The sequence below is a fragment of the Carassius auratus genome, unplaced genomic scaffold (genome assembly GCF_003368295.1).
Source record: "Carassius auratus strain Wakin unplaced genomic scaffold, ASM336829v1 scaf_tig00215884, whole genome shotgun sequence".
NCBI lineage: Eukaryota > Metazoa > Chordata > Actinopteri > Cypriniformes > Cyprinidae > Carassius > Carassius auratus.
The window spans coordinates 354-19,464 of record NW_020528292.1 but is presented as its reverse complement, the minus strand read 5'-3'; the positions used below and the strand labels follow the sequence as shown (position 1 = coordinate 19,464).

At 39.2% G+C, this 19,111-nt stretch overlaps 6 non-coding genes across 6 annotated transcripts; all 6 read right to left on the bottom strand.

The window, feature by feature from the left end:
• Nucleotides 1–4,269: 4,269 nt before the first annotated feature.
• On the bottom strand, nucleotides 4,270–4,480 carry LOC113096158 (small nucleolar RNA U3). The gene has a single exon (XR_003288479.1). It is a non-coding gene; the product is annotated as a small nucleolar RNA U3 (small nucleolar RNA).
• A 5,409-nt stretch (nucleotides 4,481–9,889) lies between these two features.
• On the bottom strand, nucleotides 9,890–10,105 carry LOC113096159 (small nucleolar RNA U3). Its single transcript, XR_003288480.1, has one exon. It is a non-coding gene; the product is annotated as a small nucleolar RNA U3 (small nucleolar RNA).
• Nucleotides 10,106–12,044: 1,939 nt separating this feature from the next.
• LOC113096152 (small nucleolar RNA U3) lies at nucleotides 12,045–12,255 on the bottom strand. The gene has a single exon (XR_003288473.1). It is a non-coding gene; the product is annotated as a small nucleolar RNA U3 (small nucleolar RNA).
• Nucleotides 12,256–14,177: 1,922 nt separating this feature from the next.
• On the bottom strand, nucleotides 14,178–14,388 carry LOC113096151 (small nucleolar RNA U3). Its single transcript, XR_003288472.1, has one exon. It is a non-coding gene; the product is annotated as a small nucleolar RNA U3 (small nucleolar RNA).
• A 1,944-nt stretch (nucleotides 14,389–16,332) lies between these two features.
• Nucleotides 16,333–16,543, bottom strand: LOC113096156 (small nucleolar RNA U3). Its single transcript, XR_003288477.1, has one exon. It is a non-coding gene; the product is annotated as a small nucleolar RNA U3 (small nucleolar RNA).
• Nucleotides 16,544–18,486: 1,943 nt separating this feature from the next.
• Nucleotides 18,487–18,697, bottom strand: LOC113096157 (small nucleolar RNA U3). The gene has a single exon (XR_003288478.1). It is a non-coding gene; the product is annotated as a small nucleolar RNA U3 (small nucleolar RNA).
• Nucleotides 18,698–19,111: the final 414 nt, after the last annotated feature.

Below are 19,111 nucleotides of genomic sequence, written 5' to 3'. Positions count from 1 at the left end.
TAGATGTGCTCTGCTTGACAGAAACCTGGCTAAAACCTGATGATTACATTATTTTAAATGAGTCCACCCCCCAAGATTATTGTTATAAACACGAGCCGCGTCTAAAAGGCAAAGGGGGAGGTGTTGCTTCAATTTATAATAACGTTTTCAGGATTTCTCAGAGGGCAGGCTTCAAGTATAACTCGTTTGAAGTAATGGTGCTTCATATAACATTATCCAGAGAAACCAATGCTAATGATAAATCCCCTGTTATGTTTGTACTGCTACTTTATACAGGCCACCAGGGCACCATACAGACTTTATTAAAGAGTTTGGTGATTTTACATCCGAGTTAGTTCTGGCTGCAGATAAAGTCTTAATAGTTGGTGATTTTAATATCCATGTCGATAATGAAAAAGATGTATTGGGATCAGCATTTATAGACATTCTGAACTCTATTGGTGTTAGACAACACTTTTCAGGACCTACTCATTGTCGAAATCATACTCTAGATTTAATACTGTCACATGGAATTGATGTTGATAGTGTTGAAATTATTCAGCCAAGTGATGATATCTCAGATCATTATTTAGTTCTGTGTAAACTTCATATAGCCAAAATTGTAAATTATACTTCTTGTTACAAGTATCGAAGAACCATCACTTCTACCACAAAAGACTGCTTTTTAAGTTATCTTCCTGATGTATACGAATTCCTTAGCATATCCAAAACCTCAGAACAACTTGATGATGTAACAGAAACTATGGACTCTCTCTTTTCTAGCACTTTAAATACAGTTGCTCCTTTAAGCTTAAGAAAGGTTAAGGAAAACAGTTTGACACCATGGTATAATGAGCATACTCGCACCCTAAAGAGAGCAGCCCGAAAAATGGAGCGCAGCTGGAGGAAAACAAAACTAGAGGTATTTCGTATTGCTTGGCGGGAAAGTAGCATATCCTACAGAAAAGCATTAAAAACTGCTAGATCTGATTACTTTTCTTCTCTTTTAGAAGAAAACAAACATAACCCCAGGTATTTATTCAATACAGTGGCTAAATTAACGAAAAATAAAGCCTCAACAAGTGTTGACATTTCCCAACACCACAGCAGTAATGACTTTATGAACTACTTTACTTCTAAAATCGATACTATTAGAGATAAAATTGCAACCATTCAGGCGTCAGCTACAGTTTCGCATCAGACAGTGCACTATAGACCCCCTGAGGAACAGTTCCACTCATTCTCTACTATAGGAGAGGAAGAATTGTATAAACTTGTTAAATCATCTAAACTTACAACATGTATGTTAGACCCTATACCATCTAAGCTCTTAAAAGAGGTGCTTCCAGAAGTCATAGGTCCTCTTCTGACTATTATTAATTCCTCATTGTTATTAGGACATGTCCCCAAAACCTTCAAACTGGCTGTTATTAAGCCTCTCATAAAAAAGCCACAACTTGACCCCAGAGAACTAGTTAATTATAGACCAATCTCGAATCTCCCTTTTCTGTCCAAGATACTAGAAAAGGTGGTATCCTCACAATTATATTCCTTCTTAGAGAAAAATGGTATATGTGAGGATTTCCAGTCAGGATTTAGACCGTATCATAGTACTGAAACTGCTCTCCTTAGAGTTACAAATGATCTGCTCTTATCATCTGATCGTGGGTGTATCTCTCTATTAGTTTTATTGGATCTTAGTGCTGCGTTTGACACAATTGACCACAACATTCTTTTGCATAGACTTGAACACTTTGTTGGCATCAGTGGAAGTGCATTAGCATGGTTTAAATCGTACTTATATGACCGCCATCAGTTCGTAGCAGTGAATGAAGATGTATCATATCGATCACAAGTGCAGTATGGAGTACCTCAAGGCTCAGTTCTAGGGCCGCTACTCTTCACGCTTTATATGTTACCCTTGGGAGATATCATCAGGAAACATGGTGTTAGCTTTCACTGTTATGCTGATGATACGCAGCTCTATATTTCCTCGCAGCCCGGTGAAACACACCAATTTGAGAAACTAATGGAATGCATAGTCGATATAAAAAATTGGATGACGAGTAATTTCTTACTGCTAAATTCAGAAAAAACAGAGGTGTTAATCATAGGGCCTAAAAACTCTGCTTGTAATAACCTAGAACACTGTCTAAGACTTGATGGTTGCTCTGTCAATTCTTCGTCATCAGTTAGGAACCTAGGTGTGCTACTTGATCGCAATCTTTCCTTAGAAAGCCACGTTTCTAGCATTTGTAAAACTGCATTTTTCCATCTCAAAAATATATCTAAATTACGGCCTATGCTCTCAATGTCAAATGCAGAAATGTTAATCCATGCATTTATGATTTCAAGGTTAGACTACTGTAATGCTTTATTGTGTGGTTGTTCTGCACGCTTGGTAAACAAACTACATCTAGTCCAAAATGCAGCAGCAAGAGTTCTTACTAGAACCAGGAAGTATGACCATATTAGCCCGGTCCTGTCCACACTGCACTGGCTCCCTATCAAACATCGTATAGATTTTAAAATATTGCTTATTACTTATAAAGCCCTGAATGGTTTAGCACCTCAGTATTTGAATGAGCTCCTTTTACATTATACTCCTCTACGTCCGCTACGTTCTCAAAACTCAGGCAATTTGATAATACCTAGAATATCAAAATCAACTGCGGGCGGCAGATCCTTTTCCTATTTGGCGCCTAAACTCTGGAATAACCTACCTAACATTGTTCGGGAGGCAGACACACTCTTGCAGTTTAAATCTAGATTAAAGACCCATCTCTTTAACCTGGCATACACATAACATACTAATATGCTTTTAATATCCAAATCCGTTAAAGGATTTTTAGGCTGCATTAATTAGGTAAACTGGAACCGGAACACTTCACATAACACCGTACTTTCTACATCATTAGAAGAATGGCATCTACGCTAATATTTGTCTGTTTCTCTCTTGTTCCGAGGTCACCGTGGCCACCAGATCCAGTCTGTGTCCAGATCAGAGGGTCACTGCAGTCACCCGGATCCAGTACGTATCCAGACCAGATGGTGGATCAGCACCTAGAAAGGACCTCTACTGCCCTGAAAGACAGCGGAGACCAGGACAACTAGAGCCCCAGATACAGATCCCCTGTAAAGACCTTGTCTCAGAGGAGCACCAGGACAAGACCACAGGAAACAGATGATTCTTCTGCACAATCTGACTTTGCTGCAGCCTGGAATTGAACTACTGGTTTCGTCTGGTCAGAGGAGAACTGGCCCCCCAACTGAGCCTGGTTTCTCCCAAGGTTTTTTTCTCCATTCTGTCACCGATGGAGTTTCGGTTCCTTGCCGCTGTCGCCTCTGGCTTGCTTAGTTGGGGTCACTTCATCTACAGCGATATCGTTGACTTGATTGCAAATTAAAACAGACACTATTTCAACTGAACAGAGATGACATAACTGAATTCAATGATGAACTGCCTTTAACTATCATTTTGCATTATTGAGACACTGTTTTCCAAATGAATGTTGTTCAGTGCTTTGGCGCAATGTATTTTGTTTAAAGCACTATATAAATAAAGGTGTTTGATTGACTGATTGATCTAGATTTAAAATGACAGAGTGTGCCTGCCTCCTGAACAGTGTTAGATTATTCCAGAGTTTGGGCGCTAAATAGCAAAAGGGTCTGCCTCCCTCGGTTGATTTTGATATTCTAGGTATTATCAAATAGCCAGAGTTTTGAGAGTGCAGCGGACGTGGTGGACTATAATACAATAAGATTTTGCTCATGTACTGAGGTGCTAAACCATTCAGAGCTTTATAAGTACTAATTAGTAGGCTTTTAAAATCTATACACTGTTTTAATAGGGAGCCAGTGTTGTGTTGACAGAACCGGGCTGATATGGTCATAAATCCTGGTTCTAGTGAGAACTCTTGCTGCTGCATTTTGGACCAACTGGACTTTGTTATTTAGCATGTAGAACAACCACACAACAAAACATAACAATAATCCAACTTTGAGGTCTTGAACTCATAATTACCATTCCTGCATTTGACATTGAGAACATAGTCAGCAAATTCAAAATTGCGGAAAAAAGTTTGTTCTCTCGTCACCACTTTCATAATGTAAGTTGGTCGACCCCAAGTGGAAGAACAACACCGTTCATGATTTGTTTTGTTAAATTTGATGTTTCAAACAGAACACTCTACTACGTCTTCCCAAAAAAGCTAAATCTGACTTATTCAACATGGACTCCATAGAAAATACACCTCTTTCAAAAATCCTCCAAAACCACACCACATCAAAACCACTCAGATCATACTCCTTTCTTCAACATTGCCAAGAGCAATACAAACGCTCATCGGTGACAGAACTTGTGATCAAAATCACAGTTCCATCCTCAATTCACTCTCAGAAAGGAGCATTACAGCTCATCATCGTGGGTTAGGAGACAAAAACTTTCAAAACACATTTCCAAGTAAAAAACTATAGAAATGATCCCTGAAAATATAGTCTTAACTTCATATCTCAACTCAAACGGAATTCCATTCTGAAGCACCGCCTCCTCTCTGATGGTTTGCGTAGTTGATTTCTATAAACACATGAACCAGTGTCCATATGGGTTTTACCTGATCTCGGATAAATTGACTAATTTTGTCCGCGTTTCAATGACATATTTGAACATTCAAAAAGGTGTTGTAATTAATAGTCTCTTATTGGCCTCATGAATCAAGCTATAGATTAGAAATATATATTATACAGACACTTGATAATTAATGGTATTGTACGATTTGTTAATTGCATTCAATAGAATACACTTTTAACAAAACATTCACCACTGGTTTGCAAAAGGTGTTTTAAGAAAAGTTTGAGCTGATTTCTTGTTGCAATTAAACCACTCTGAGCAGCACACTTCAACAGAGTGTGGCCCTTTGGAGCTCTGCGAAACAGCGAACCCTTTTACCAGGCAATTGGTTCAGTCAAGTCACCTCATTGTATATAGCGCTTTTGACAGTACAGATTTGGTCAAAGCAGCTTCTCAGTATCCAAATAGGAAAATAGTGTGTCAATGAAAAAGGACAACAGTAGACATTCAGTTTTCAGTTTAAAGGCAGTTCATCATTGAATTACACGATGTCTTCGTTCAGCTCAGTTCGGTTTAAATAGTATCTGTGAAATCAAGTTGATGATATAGCTGGAAATAAGTTTCCCCAGCTAAGCGAGTGAGAGGCGGCAGCGGCAAGGAACCAAAACTCCATCGGTGACAGAATGGACACCAAGCTGTGGGAGAAACCAGGCTCAGTCGGTGGGCCAGTTCTTCTCTGGCCAGACGACCCAGGAGGTTGATCCATGCTGCAACAAAGTTAGATTGTCATCTGTTTCTGTAGTCTTGTCCCAATGGCCATTTAGGAGACAAGGTCTTCACTGGGGATCTGTCTCTGGGGCTCATCTAGTTTTCCTTGTCCCCTCTGAAATTCAGAACCGGAGAGGTCGTCTCTAGGTGCTGATCCACAATCTGAGCTGGATACGTACTGGATCTGGTGGCTACGGTAACCTGGGAATAAGAAAGAAACAGACTAATATTAGCGTAGATGCCATTCTTCTTATGATGTAACAAGTACATTGTGTGTTATTGGAAGTGTTCCCAGTTCCGTTATACCTATTTACTGCAGCCTAACAGTCATTTAACGGATTTGTCTGACAGAAATGTGTATGTTATGTGTAAGCCATCTTAAAGAGATGGTTCCTTGAGCTAGATTTAAAATGACAGAGTGTGCCTGCCTCCTGAACAGTGTTAGATTATTCCAGAGTTTGGGCGCTAAATAGCAAAAGGGTCTGCCTCCCTCGGTTGATTTTGATATTCTAGGTATTATCAAATAGCCAGAGTTTTGAGAGTGCAGCGGACGTGGAGGACTATAATACAATAAGAGTTTGCTCATGTACTGAGGTGCTAAACCATTCAGAGCTTTATAAGTAGGGATGGCTGACGCGAAACTAACGTTTCGACACAGTGTCGAGATCCCGAAGCGTAGATGTTTCGAAACACTGCTCCGAACTGTGATTCAAAACACCCATGTCACGTGACTATGGCTAAACGAAGCTTCTGCGCGTTTCATAAGTGTCTCGACCGACAGGTGGCACGCTTGCCGAGTCTGCGTTTGATTGACAGGGGCGGGAACAAACCACACAATCGCACATCTGTCTCAACTGCCACAAAGTTTAAAAGAGGAGTTAATGCACCTTCACCTCGTGGGTTTTTGTGAGAGGAGAAAGATTTTGAGATAGCGTTTACGATTTATTGACATTTATAGTGCGATTTAGTTAGTTATATTTAGGTTACATTTAAGTTAAATATATTTACTGATAAACTAAAGACAGTGACAGATAGTTAGGATAGATATAGTGACACATTTATATAGGCTAAGTTAGATATTGACAGATAGCACAGTAGTTAGAGATATAGAATTTAGATAGATTCATATATATATAGATAGATAGATTCATAGATATATAAATGTATATATAGATTCATATATTAATATATATATATAGAGAGAGAGAGAGAGAGAGAGAGATTCATATATATATATATATATATATATATATATATATATATATATATATATATATATATATATATATATATATACTTTCATAAATATATAGATTCATAGATAGATAGATATATATAGACATTAATATAATAGATAAAAATGGAGGCTCCACAGAAGAGATGTCGTAAATCTGTGGTGTGGGAGCATTTCCATTTGGAAACCCCAAATAAAGTGAGATGTATGTATTGTGATAGGCAGCTAGCCTACTTCAACAATACATCATCCATGATGCGCCATTTGAGGAGCACTCATACTGCCATTTTGCAGTGTGCAGAGGATGGTAACATTCCCCCTGTACCTAGGCCTGCTACTGACACTGCTGGGCCATCTAAACAAGGTATACATTGTTTGATATAATATGTACTTCATGTAACACTGTTTAGAAAGTCCATAGTTTTAAATAGACTTAGGCTTGTGTCCACCAGCCTTACAACGTAACGTCAATCTTTTCCAAAACGTCAATCTTTTCCAAAACTTTTCCAAAAATCATGTTGAAAACAGCTTCACTCTGAATATGTAAATGTAACATCTCACAAACGTTAGTCACTGTATTACATAGATATTTTTAAAGGCTTGAAGACAACATTTTGGTTTTCCTAATTGTTGTAATTTTATATTGTATTTGATCTGTCTTTGCACACTGAGCATAAACTTTTCCAAACTTGAAAAAGCTTTTATTTTTTTTTGAAATTTAGTTTTGTGAAAGTACTTTTAATCTTTTATCTTTATTTTCTTTTAAAATGCAGACAGAGGGAATTGGATGAGGCTCTTGTAGACATGGTGGTAAAGGATTTGCAGCCCTTCACTATCGTGGACGATGAGGGTTTCATGGCTTTTGTGAACAAACTTGATCCAAGCTATGTCCTCCCATCCCGGAAGGCACTTAAAACAATGGTAACCGAAAGGTACAACATTTCTAAGGAGAAGACAATGGAGGACCTAAAAAAGGCAGATTTTGTTAGCCTTACAGCTGACATGTGGTCCTCCATTAATATGGACGGATACCTTGGTGTTACTTGCCACTACATAACACCAGAGGCAAAGCTGGCAACTGTTGTACTGGGTGTAAGGAGGTTTTACCAAACACACACAGCCCAGCATCTCATGGAGGCTAAAGCTTTGCTAATGGCCGAGTGGGGAATAACCACTAAAGTTCAGTGTATGGTGACTGATAATGCATCCAACATGATCTTAAGTGCCCAGCTCCTGAACCTTCGGCATGTCCCATGTTTTGCCCACAATTTAAATTTAATTGTAAAAAAGGCCCTAGATCAAACCCCACTCATCAATGAAATACGACAGAAAGCCAGAAAGATAGTGGGGTTATTTAGATCCAGCGGCAAAGCAAAGGACAAGCTTGTGGAGATGCAGGGCTTGATGGGCAGACCAGCTCTGAAACTGATGCAGGAGGTGGACACAAGATGGAACAGCACTTACGACATGTTGCAGCGCTTGTATGAGCAACGAGAGCCAGTGGGTGCAGCGCTATCAAATTTAAACAGTGATACTGCTCCGCTGACAAGTTTTGAGTATAACATTATACAAGAATCATTGTCACTACTGCAGCCTTTCAAACTCGCAACGACATAGTTGTCAGAGGAACAGAGAGTTTCTGCTTCAAAGCTCATACCACTTTACAGGATGTTGCAGCACAAGCTATCGCAGAAAAAAGGCCAATCAGCACAGGAATCAACTGCACAATTAGGTAGGCCACAATGACCATACTACTGTATGTAATGTATTGGCCACAACTGTCATATTATTTTTTATCAATATAACCAATATGGTTTGCTTGTGTTTTGAACAGGCACACACCTGCAAGAAGGTCTGCACTCAAGATGTGGTGGGTACGAGTCATTCAGAGCCTTGGCTCTGGCTACACTGCTGGACCCAAGGTTCAAAAATGTGGGTTTTGGAAATCCTGCCAAAGCCCAGATCACACTGGAGTGTGCTTCGCTGATGCGTTCAAACACAGCAACTCCTGGTAAGCAGTTTCACTCTTCATCTGACATTATGGAGTTATGTCATCTGAATAATTATGTGACTTATACTTCATATATGCTGTCAGTTTAGACTTAGTAACTAATTGTTGTTTTTACTTTCATTCAGAGCCACAGTCAACATCAGGCCCATCATCATCATCATCAACAACAACATCAACAACAGAAACCCAGGACAGTTTATGGGAACTTTTTGATAGTCGTATCCATGAAACCCAGGCGATACACAGTGCCACAGCAGATGCCACAGTAGAAGTTAAAAAGTACCTAAAAGATGCATTTTTGCCAAGAACCCATGATCCACTAAGTTACTGGAAAGAGAGAGCTGTGATTTTTCCTCATTTGTATGTCCTTGCTAAAAAATATCTATGCATGCCAGCAACAAGTGTCCCTTGTGAGAGGATTTTTTCTAAGGCTGGAGAAATTATCAGTAAAAAAAGAAGTAGGCTAAGCCCTTCCACAGCAGAGCAATTAATATTTTTGAATAAAAATCTTAAAAAAAAAAAAAAAAATTAGACCATTGTGGATTTATTTGTTTTATTCATTTTTCATGACCAAAATAACCTAGTTATTATTATGATATAGGATTATATAGGATATTATTATAGGATTTTAAAATATCACCACATTAACGAAAACAAAATATTTTTATTTATTTTTAAATAGCTTGTTGTCAAAGTTGTTTCAGATAACATGGGCAATTGGCCACTAGGTGTCACCGTGGAGACGGGTGTCGGTAAAGTTTCGAAGCCTCGAAACAAATACGGCACTTTGCTTCAACTGTTTCAGTGTTTCATGAAGCCTCGCTCTGCCCACCACTATTTATAAGTACTAATTGGTAGGCTTTTAAAATCTATACACTGTTTTAATAGGGAGCCAGTGTTGTGTTGACAGAACCGGGCTGATATGGTCATAAATCCTGGTTCTAGTGAGAACTCTTGCTGCTGCATTTTGGACCAACTGGACTTTGTTATTAAGCATGTAGAACAACCACACAACAAAACATAACAATAATCCAACTTTGAGGTCATGAACTCATAATTACCATTTCTGCATTTGACATTGAGAACATAGTCAGCAAATTCAAAATTGCGGAAAAAAGTTTGTTCTCTCGTCACCACTTTTATAATGTAAGTTGGCCGACCCCAAGTGGAAGAACAACACCGTTCATGATTTGTTTTGTTAAATTTGATGTTTCAAACAGAACACTCTACTACGTCTTCCCAAAAAAGCTAAATCTGACTTATTCAACATGGACTCCATAGAAAATACACCTCTCTCAAAAATCCTCCAAAACCACATCACATCAAAACCACTCAGATCATACTCCTTTCTTCAATATTGCCAAGAGCAATACGAACGCTCATCGGTGATAGAACTTGTGATCAAAGTCACAGTTCCATCCTCAATTCACTCTCAGAAAGGAGCATTACAGCTCATCATCGTGGGTTGGGAGACAAACACTTTCAAAACACATTTCCAAGTAAAAAACTATAGAAATGATCCCTGAAAATATAGTGTTAACTTCGCATCTCAACTCAAACGGAATTCCATTCTGAAGCACCGCCTCCTCTCTGATGGTTTGCGTAGTTGATTTCTATAAACACATGAACCAGTGTCCATATGGGTTTTACCTGATCTCGGATAAATTGACTAATTTTGTCCGCGTTTCAATGACATATTTGAACATTCAAAAAGGTGTTGTAATTAATAGTCTCTTATTGGCCTCATGAATCAAGCTCTGTATAGATTAGAAATATATATTATACAGACACTTGATAATTAATGGTATTGTACGATTTGTTAATTGCATTCAATAGATTACACATTTAACAAAACATTCACCACTGGTTTGCAAAAGGTGTTTTAAGAAAAGTTTGAGCTGATTTCTTGTTGCAATTAAACCACTCTGAGCAGCACACTTCAACAGAGTGTGGCCCTTTGGAGCTCTGCGAAACAGCGAACCCTTTTACCAGGCAATTGGTTCAGTCAAGTCACCTCATTGTATATAGCGCTTTTAACAGTACAGATTTGGTCAAAGCAGCTTCTCAGTATCCAAATAGGAAAATAGTGTGTCAATGAAAAAGGACAACAGTAGACATTCAGTTTTCAGTTTAAAGGCAGTTCATCATTGAATTACACGATGTCTTCGTTCAGCTCAGTTCGGTTTAAATAGTATCTGTGAAATCAAGTTGATGATATAGCTGGAAATAAGTTTCCCCAGCTAAGCGAGTGAGAGGCGGCAGCGGCAAGGAACCAAAACTCCATTGGTGACAGAATGGAGACCAAGCTGTGGGAGAAACCAGGCTCAGTCGGTGGGCCAGTTCTTCTCTGGCCAGACGACCCAGGAGGTTGATCCATGCTGCAACAAAGTTAGATTGTCATCTGGTTCCGTAGTCTTGTCCCAATGGCCATCTAGGAGACAAGGTCTTCACTGGGGATCTGTCTCTGGGGCTCATCTAGTTTTCCTGGTCCCCTCTGAAATTCAGAATTGGAGAGGTCGTCTCTAGGTGCTGATCCACAATATGAGCTCGATACGTACTGGATCTGGTGGCTACGGTAACCTGGGAATAAGAAAGAAACAGACTAATATTAGCGTAGATGCCATTCTTCTTATGATGTAACAAGTACATTGTGTGTTATTGGAAGTGTTCCCAGTTCCGTTATACCTATTTACTGCAGCCTAACAGTCATTTAACGGATTTGTCTGACAGAAATGTGTATGTTATGTGTAAGCCATCTTAAAGAGATGGTTCCTTGATCTAGATTTAAAATGACAGAGTGTGCCTGCCTCCTGAACATTGTTAGATTATTCCAGAGTTTGGGCGCTAAATAGCAAAAGGGTCTGCCTCCCTCGGTTGATTTTGATATTCTAGGTATTATCAAATAGCCAGAGTTTTGAGAGTGCAGCGGACGTGGAGGACTATAATACAATAAGAGTTTGCTCATGTACTGAGGTGCTAAACCATTCAGAGCTTTATAAGTACTAATTAGTAGGCTTTTAAAATCTATACACTGTTTTAATAGGGAGCCAGTGTTGTGTTGACAGAACCGGGCTGATATGGTCATAAATCCTGGTTCTAGTGAGAACTCTTGCTGCTGCATTTTGGACCAACTGGACTTTGTTATTAAGCATGTAGAACAACCACACAACAAAACATAACAATAATCCAACTTTGAGGTCATGAACTCATAATTACCATTTCTGCATTTGACATTGAGAACATAGTCAGCAAATTCAAAATTGCGGAAAAAAGTTTGTTCTCTCGTCACCACTTTTATAATGTAAGTTGGCCGACCCCAAGTGGAAGAACAACACCGTTCATGATTTGTTTTGTTAAACTTGATGTTTCAAACAGAACGCTCTACTACGTCTTCCCAAAAAAGCTAAATCTGACTTATTCAACATGGACTCCATAGAAAATACACCTCTCTCAAAAATCCTCCAAAACCACATCACATCAAAACCACTCAGATCATACTCCTTTCTTCAATATTGCCAAGAGCAACACGAACGCTCATCGGTGACAGAACTTGTGATCAAAGTCACAGTTCCATCCTCAATTCACTCTCAGAAAGGAGCATTACAGCTCATCATCGTGGGTTGGGAGACAAACACTTTCGAAACACATTTCCAAGTAAAAAACTATAGAAATGATCCCTGAAAATATAGTCTTAACTTCGCATCTCAACTCAAACGGAATTCCATTCTGAAGCACCGCCTCCTCTCTGATGGTTTGCGTAGTTGATTTCTATAAACACATGAACCAGTGTCCATATGGGTTTTACCTGATCTCGGATAAATTGACTAATTTTGTCCGCGTTTCAATGACATATTTGAACATTCAAAAAGGTGTTGTAATTAATAGTCTCTTATTGGCCTCATGAATCAAGCTCTGTATAGATTAGAAATATATATTATACAGACACTTGATAATTAATGGTATTGTACGATTTGTTAATTGCATTCAATAGATTACACATTTAACAAAACATTCACCACTGGTTTGCAAAAGGTGTTTTAAGAAAAGTTTGAGCTGATTTCTTGTTGCAATTAAACCACTCTGACCAGCACACTTCAACAGAGTGTGGCCCTTTGGAGCTCTGCGAAACAGCGAACCCTTTTACCAGGCAATTGGTTCAGTCAAGTCACCTCATTGTATATAGCGCTTTTAACAGTACAGATTTGGTCAAAGCAGCTTCTCAGTATCCAAATAGGAAAATAGTGTGTCAATGAAAAAGGACAACAGTAGACATTCAGTTTTCAGTTTAAAGGCAGTTCATCATTGAATTACACGATGTCTTCGTTCAGCTCAGTTCGGTTTAAATAGTATCTGTGAAATCAAGTTGATATTATAGCTGGAAATAAGTTTCCCCAGCTAAAAGAGTGTGAGACGGCAGCGGCAAGGAACCAAAACTCCATCGGTGACAGAATGGAGACCAAGGTGTGGGAGAAACCAGGCTCAGTCGGTGGGCCAGTTCTTCTCTGGCCAGACGACCCAGGAGGTTGATCCATGCTGCAACAAAGTTAGATTGTCATCTGGTTCTGTAGTCTTGTCCCAATGGCCATCTAGGAGACAAGGTCTTCACTGGGGATCTGTCTCTGGGGCTCATCTAGTTTTCCTGGTCCCCTCTGAAATTCAGAACTGGAGAGGTCGTCTCTAGGTGCTGATCCACAATCTGAGCTGGATACGTACTGGATCTGGTGGCTGCGGTAACCTAGGAATAAGAAAGAAACAGACTAATATTAGCGTAGATGCCATTCTTCTTATGATGTAACAAGTACATTGTGTGTTATTGGAAGTGTTCCCAGTTCCGTTATACCTATTTGCTGCAGCCTAACAGTCATTTAACGGATTTGTCTGACAGAAATGTGTATGTTATGTGTAAGCCATCTTAAAGAGATGGTTCCTTGATCTAGATTTAAAATGACAGAGTGTGCCTGCCTCCTGAACAGTGTTAGATTATTCCAGAGTTTGGGCGCTAAATAGCTAAAGGGTCTGCCTCCCTCGGTTGATTTTGATATTCTAGGTATTATCAAATAGCCAGAGTTTTGAGAGTGCAGCGGACGTGGAGGACTATAATACAATAAGAGTTTGCTCATGTACTGAGGTGCTAAACCATTCAGAGCTTTATAAGTACTAATTAGTAGGCTTTTAAAATCTATACACTGTTTTAATAGGGAGCCAGTGTTGTGTTGACAGAACCGGGCTGATATGGTCATAAATCCTGGTTCTAGTGAGAACTCTTGCTGCTGCATTTTGGACCAACTGGACTTTGTTATTAAGCATGTAGAACAACCACACAACAAAAATCCAACTTTGAGGTCATGAACTCATAATTACCATTTCTGCATTTGACATTGAGAACATAGTCAGCAAATTCAAAATTGCGGAAAAAAGTTTGTTCTCTCGTCACCACTTTTATAATGTAAGTTGGTCGACCCCAAGTGGAAGAATGATTTGTTTTGTTAAATTTGATGTTTCAAACAGAACACTCTACTACGTCTTCCCATAAAAGCTAAATCTGACTTATTCAACATGGACTCCATAGAAAATACACCTCTCTCAAAAATCCTCCAAAACCACATCACATCAAAACCACTCAGATCATACTCCTTTCTTCAATATTGCCAAGAGCAATACGAACGCTCATCGGTGACAGAACTTGTGATCAAAGTCACAGTTCCATCCTCAATTCACTCTCAGAAAGGAGCATTACAGCTCATCATCGTGGGTTGGGAGACAAACACTTTCAAAACACATTTCCAAGTAAAAAACTATAGAAATGATCCCTGAAAATATAGTCTTAACTTTGCATCTCAACTCAAATGGAATTCCATTCTGAAGCACCGCCTCCTCTCTGATGGTTTACGTAGTTGAGTTCTATAAACACATGAACCAGTGTCCATATGGGTTTTACCTGATCTCGGATAAATTGACTAATTTTGTCCGCGTTTCAATGACATATTTGAACATTCAAAAAGGTGTTGTAATTAATAGTCTCTTATTGGCCTCATGAATCAAGCTCTGTATAGATTAGAAATATATATTATACAGACACTTGATAATTAATGGTATTGTACGATTTGTTAATTGCATTCAATAGATTACACATTTAACAAAACATTCACCACTGGTTTGCAAAAGGTGTTTTAAGAAAAGTTTGAGCTGATTTCTTGTTGCAATTAAACCACTCTGACCAGCACACTTCAACAGAGTGTGGCCCTTTGGAGCTCTGCGAAACAGCGAACCCTTTTACCAGGCAATTGGTTCAGTCAAGTCACCTCATTGTATATAGCGCTTTTAACAGTACAGATTTGGTCAAAGCAGCTTCTCAGTATCCAAATAGGAAAATAGTGTGTCAATGAAAAAGGACAACAGTAGACATTCAGTTTTCAGTTTAAAGGCAGTTCATCATTGAATTACACGATGTCTTCGTTCAGCTCAGTTCGGTTTAAATAGTATCTGTGAAATCAAGTTGATATTATAGCTGGAAATAAGTTTCCCCAGCTAAGCGAGTGAGAGGCGGCAGCGGCAAGGAACCAAAACTCCATCGGTGACAGAATGGAGACCAAGCTGTGGGAGAAACCAGGCTCAGTCGGTGGGCCAGTTCTTCTCTGGCCAGACGACCCAGGAGGTTGATCCATGCTGCAACAAAGTTAGATTGTCATCTGGTTCTGTAGTCTTGTCCCAATGGCCATCTAGGAGACAAGGTCTTCACTGGGGATCTGTCTCTGGGGCTCATCTAGTTTTCCTGGTCCCCTCTGAAATTCAGAACTGGAGAGGTCGTCTCTAGGTGCTGATCCACAATCTGAGCTGGATACGTACTGGATCTGGTGGCTGCGGTAACCTGGGAATAAGAAAGAAACAGACTAATATTAGCGTAGATGCCATTCTTCTTATGATGTAACAAGTACATTGTGTGTTATTGGAAGTGTTCCCAGTTCCGTTATACCTATTTGCTGCAGCCTAACAGTCATTTAACGGATTTGTCTGACAGAAATGTGTATGTTATGTGTAAGCCATCTTAAAGAGATGGTTCCTTGATCTAGATTTAAAATGACAGAGTGTGCCTGCCTCCTGAACAGTGTTAGATTATTCCAGAGTTTGGGCGCTAAATAGCAAAAGGGTCTGCCTCCCTCGGTTGATTTTGATATTCTAGGTATTATCAAATAGCCAGAGTTTTGAGAGTGCAGCGGACGTGGAGGACTATAATACAATAAGAGTTTGCTCATGTACTGAGGTGCTAAACCATTCAGAGCTTTATAAGTACTAATTAGTAGGCTTTTAAAATCTATACACTGTTTTAATAGGGAGCCAGTGTTGTGTTGACAGAACCGGGCTGATATGGTCATAAATCCTGGTTCTAGTGAGAACTCTTGCTGCTGCATTTTGGACCAACTGGACTTTGTTATTAAGCATGTAGAACAACCACACAACAAAACATAACAATAATCCAACTTTGAGGTCATGAACTCATAATTACCATTTCTGCATTTGACATTGAGAACATAGTCAGCAAATTCAAAATTGCGGAAAAAAGTTTGTTCTCTCGTCACCACTTTTATAATGTAAGTTGGTCGACCCCAAGTGGAAGAACAACACCGTTCATGATTTGTTTTGTTAAATTTGATGTTTCAAACAGAACACTCTACTACGTCTTCCCAAAAAAGCTAAATCTGACTTATTCAACATGGACTCCATAGAAAATATACCTCTCTCAAAAATCCTCCAAAACCACATCACATCAAAACCACTCAGATCATACTCCTTTCTTCAATATTGCCAAGAGCAACACGAACGCTCATCGGTGACAGAACTTGTGATCAAAGTCACAGTTCCATCCTCAATTCACTCTCAGAAAGGAGCATTACAGCTCATCATCGTGGGTTGGGAGACAAACACTTTCGAAACACATTTCCAAGTTAAAAACTATAGAAATGATCCCTGAAAATATAGTCTTAACTTCGCATCGCAACTCAAACGGAATTCCATTCTGAAGCACCGCCTCCTCTCTGATGGTTTGCGTAGTTGATTTCTATAAACACATGAACCAGTTTCCATATGGGTTTTACCTGATCTCGGATAAATTGACTAATTTTGTCCGCGTTTCAATGACATATTTGAACATTCAAAAAGGTGTTGTAATTAATAGTCTCTTATTGGCCTCATGAATCAAGCTCTGTATAGATTAGAAATATATATTATACAGACACTTGATAATTAATGGTATTGTACGATTTGTTAATTGCATTCAATAGATTACACATTTAACAAAACATTCACCACTGGTTTGCAAAAGGTGTTTTAAGAAAAGTTTGAGCTGATTTCTTGTTGCAATTAAACCACTCTGACCAGCACACTTCAACAGAGTGTGGCCCTTTGGAGCTCTGCGAAACAGCGAACCCTTTTACCAGGCAATTGGTTCAGTCAAGTCACCTCATTGTATATAGCGCTTTTAACAGTACAGATTTGGTCAAAGCAGCTTCTCAGTATCCAAATAGGAAAATAGTGTGTCAATGAAAAAGGACAACAGTAGACATTCAGTTTTCAGTTTAAAGGCAGTTCATCATTGAATTACACGATGTCTTCGTTCAGCTCAGTTCGGTTTAAATAGTATCTGTGAAATCAAGTTGATATTATAGCTGGAAATAAGTTTCCCCAGCTAAGCGAGTGAGAGGCGGCAGCGGCAAGGAACCAAAACTCCATCGGTGACAGAATGGAGACCAAGCTGTGGGAGAAACCAGGCTCAGTCGGTGGGCCAGTTCTTCTCTGGCCAGACGACCCAGGAGGTTGATCCATGCTGCAACAAAGTTAGATTGTCATCTGGTTCTGTAGTCTTGTCCCAATGGCCATCTAGGAGACAAGGTCTTCACTGGGGATCTGTCTCTGGGGCTCATCTAGTTTTCCTGGTCCCCTCTGAAATTCAGAACTGGAGAGGTCGTCTCTAGGTGCTGATCCACAATCTGAGCTGGATACGTACTGGATCTGGTGGCTGCGGTAACCTGGGAATAAGAAAGAAACAGACTAATATTAGCGTAGATGCCATTCTTCTTATGATGTAACAAGTACATTGTGTGTTATTGGAAGTGTTCCCAGTTCCGTTATACCTATTTGCTGCAGCCTAACAGTCATTTAACGGATTTGTCTGACAGAAATGTGTATGTTATGTGTAAGCCATCTTAAAGAGATGGTTCCTTGATCTAGATTTAAAATGACAGAGTGTGCCTGCCTCCTGAACAGTGTTAGATTATTCCAGAGTTTGGGCGCTAAATAGCTAAAGGGTCTGCCTCCCTCGGTTGATTTTTGATATTCTAGGTATTATCAAATAGCCAGAGTTTTGAGAGTGCAGCGGACGTGGAGGACTATAATACAATAAGAGTTTGCTCATGTACTGAGGTGCTAAACCATTCAGAGCTTTATAAGTACTAATTAGTAGGCTTTTAAAATCTATACACTGTTTTAATAGGGAGCCAGTGTTGTGTTGACAGAACCGGGCTGATATGGTCATAAATCCTGGTTCTAGTGAGAACTCTTGCTGCTGCATTTTGGACCAACTGGACTTTGTTATTAAGCATGTAGAACAACCACACAACAAAACATAACAATAATCCAACTTTGAGGTCATGAACTCATAATTACCATTTCTGCATTGACATTGAGAACATAGTCAGCAAATTCAAAATTGCGGAAAAAAGTTTGTTCTCTCGTCACCACTTTTATAATGTAGGTTGGCCGACCCCAAGTGGGAAGAACAACACCGTTCATGATTTTTTTGTTAAATTTGATGTTTCAAACAGAACGCTCTACTACGTCTTCCCAAAAAGCTAAATCTGACTTATTCAACATGGACTCCATAGAAAATACACCTCTCTCAAAAATCCTCCCAAAACCACATCACATCAAACCACTCAGATCATACTCCTTTCTTCAATATTGCCAAGAGCAACACAAACGCTCATCGGTGACAGAACTTGTGATCAAAGTCACAGTTCCATCCTCAATTCACTCTCAGAAAGGAGCATTACAGCTCATCATCGTGGGTTGGGAGACAAACACTTTCGAAACACATTTCCAAGTAAAAAACTATAGAAATGATCCCTGAAAATATAGTCTTAACTTCGCATCTCAACTCAAACGGAATTCCATTCTGAAGCACCGCCTCCTCTCTGATGGTTTGCCGTAGTTGATTTCTATAAACACATGAACCAGTGTCCATATGGGTTTTACCTGATCTCGGATAAATTGACTAATTTTGTCCGCGTTTCAATGACATATTTGAACATTCAAAAAGGTGTTGTAATTAATAGTCTCTTATTGGCCTCATGAATCAAGCTCTGTATAGATTAGAAATATATATTATACAGACACTTGATAATTAATGGTATTGTACGATTGTTAATTGCATTCAATAGATTACACATTTAACAAAACATTCACCACTGGTTTGCAAAAGGTGTTTAAGAAAAGTTTGAGCTGATTTTCTTGTTGCAATTAAACCACTCTGACCAGCACACTTCAACAGAGTGTG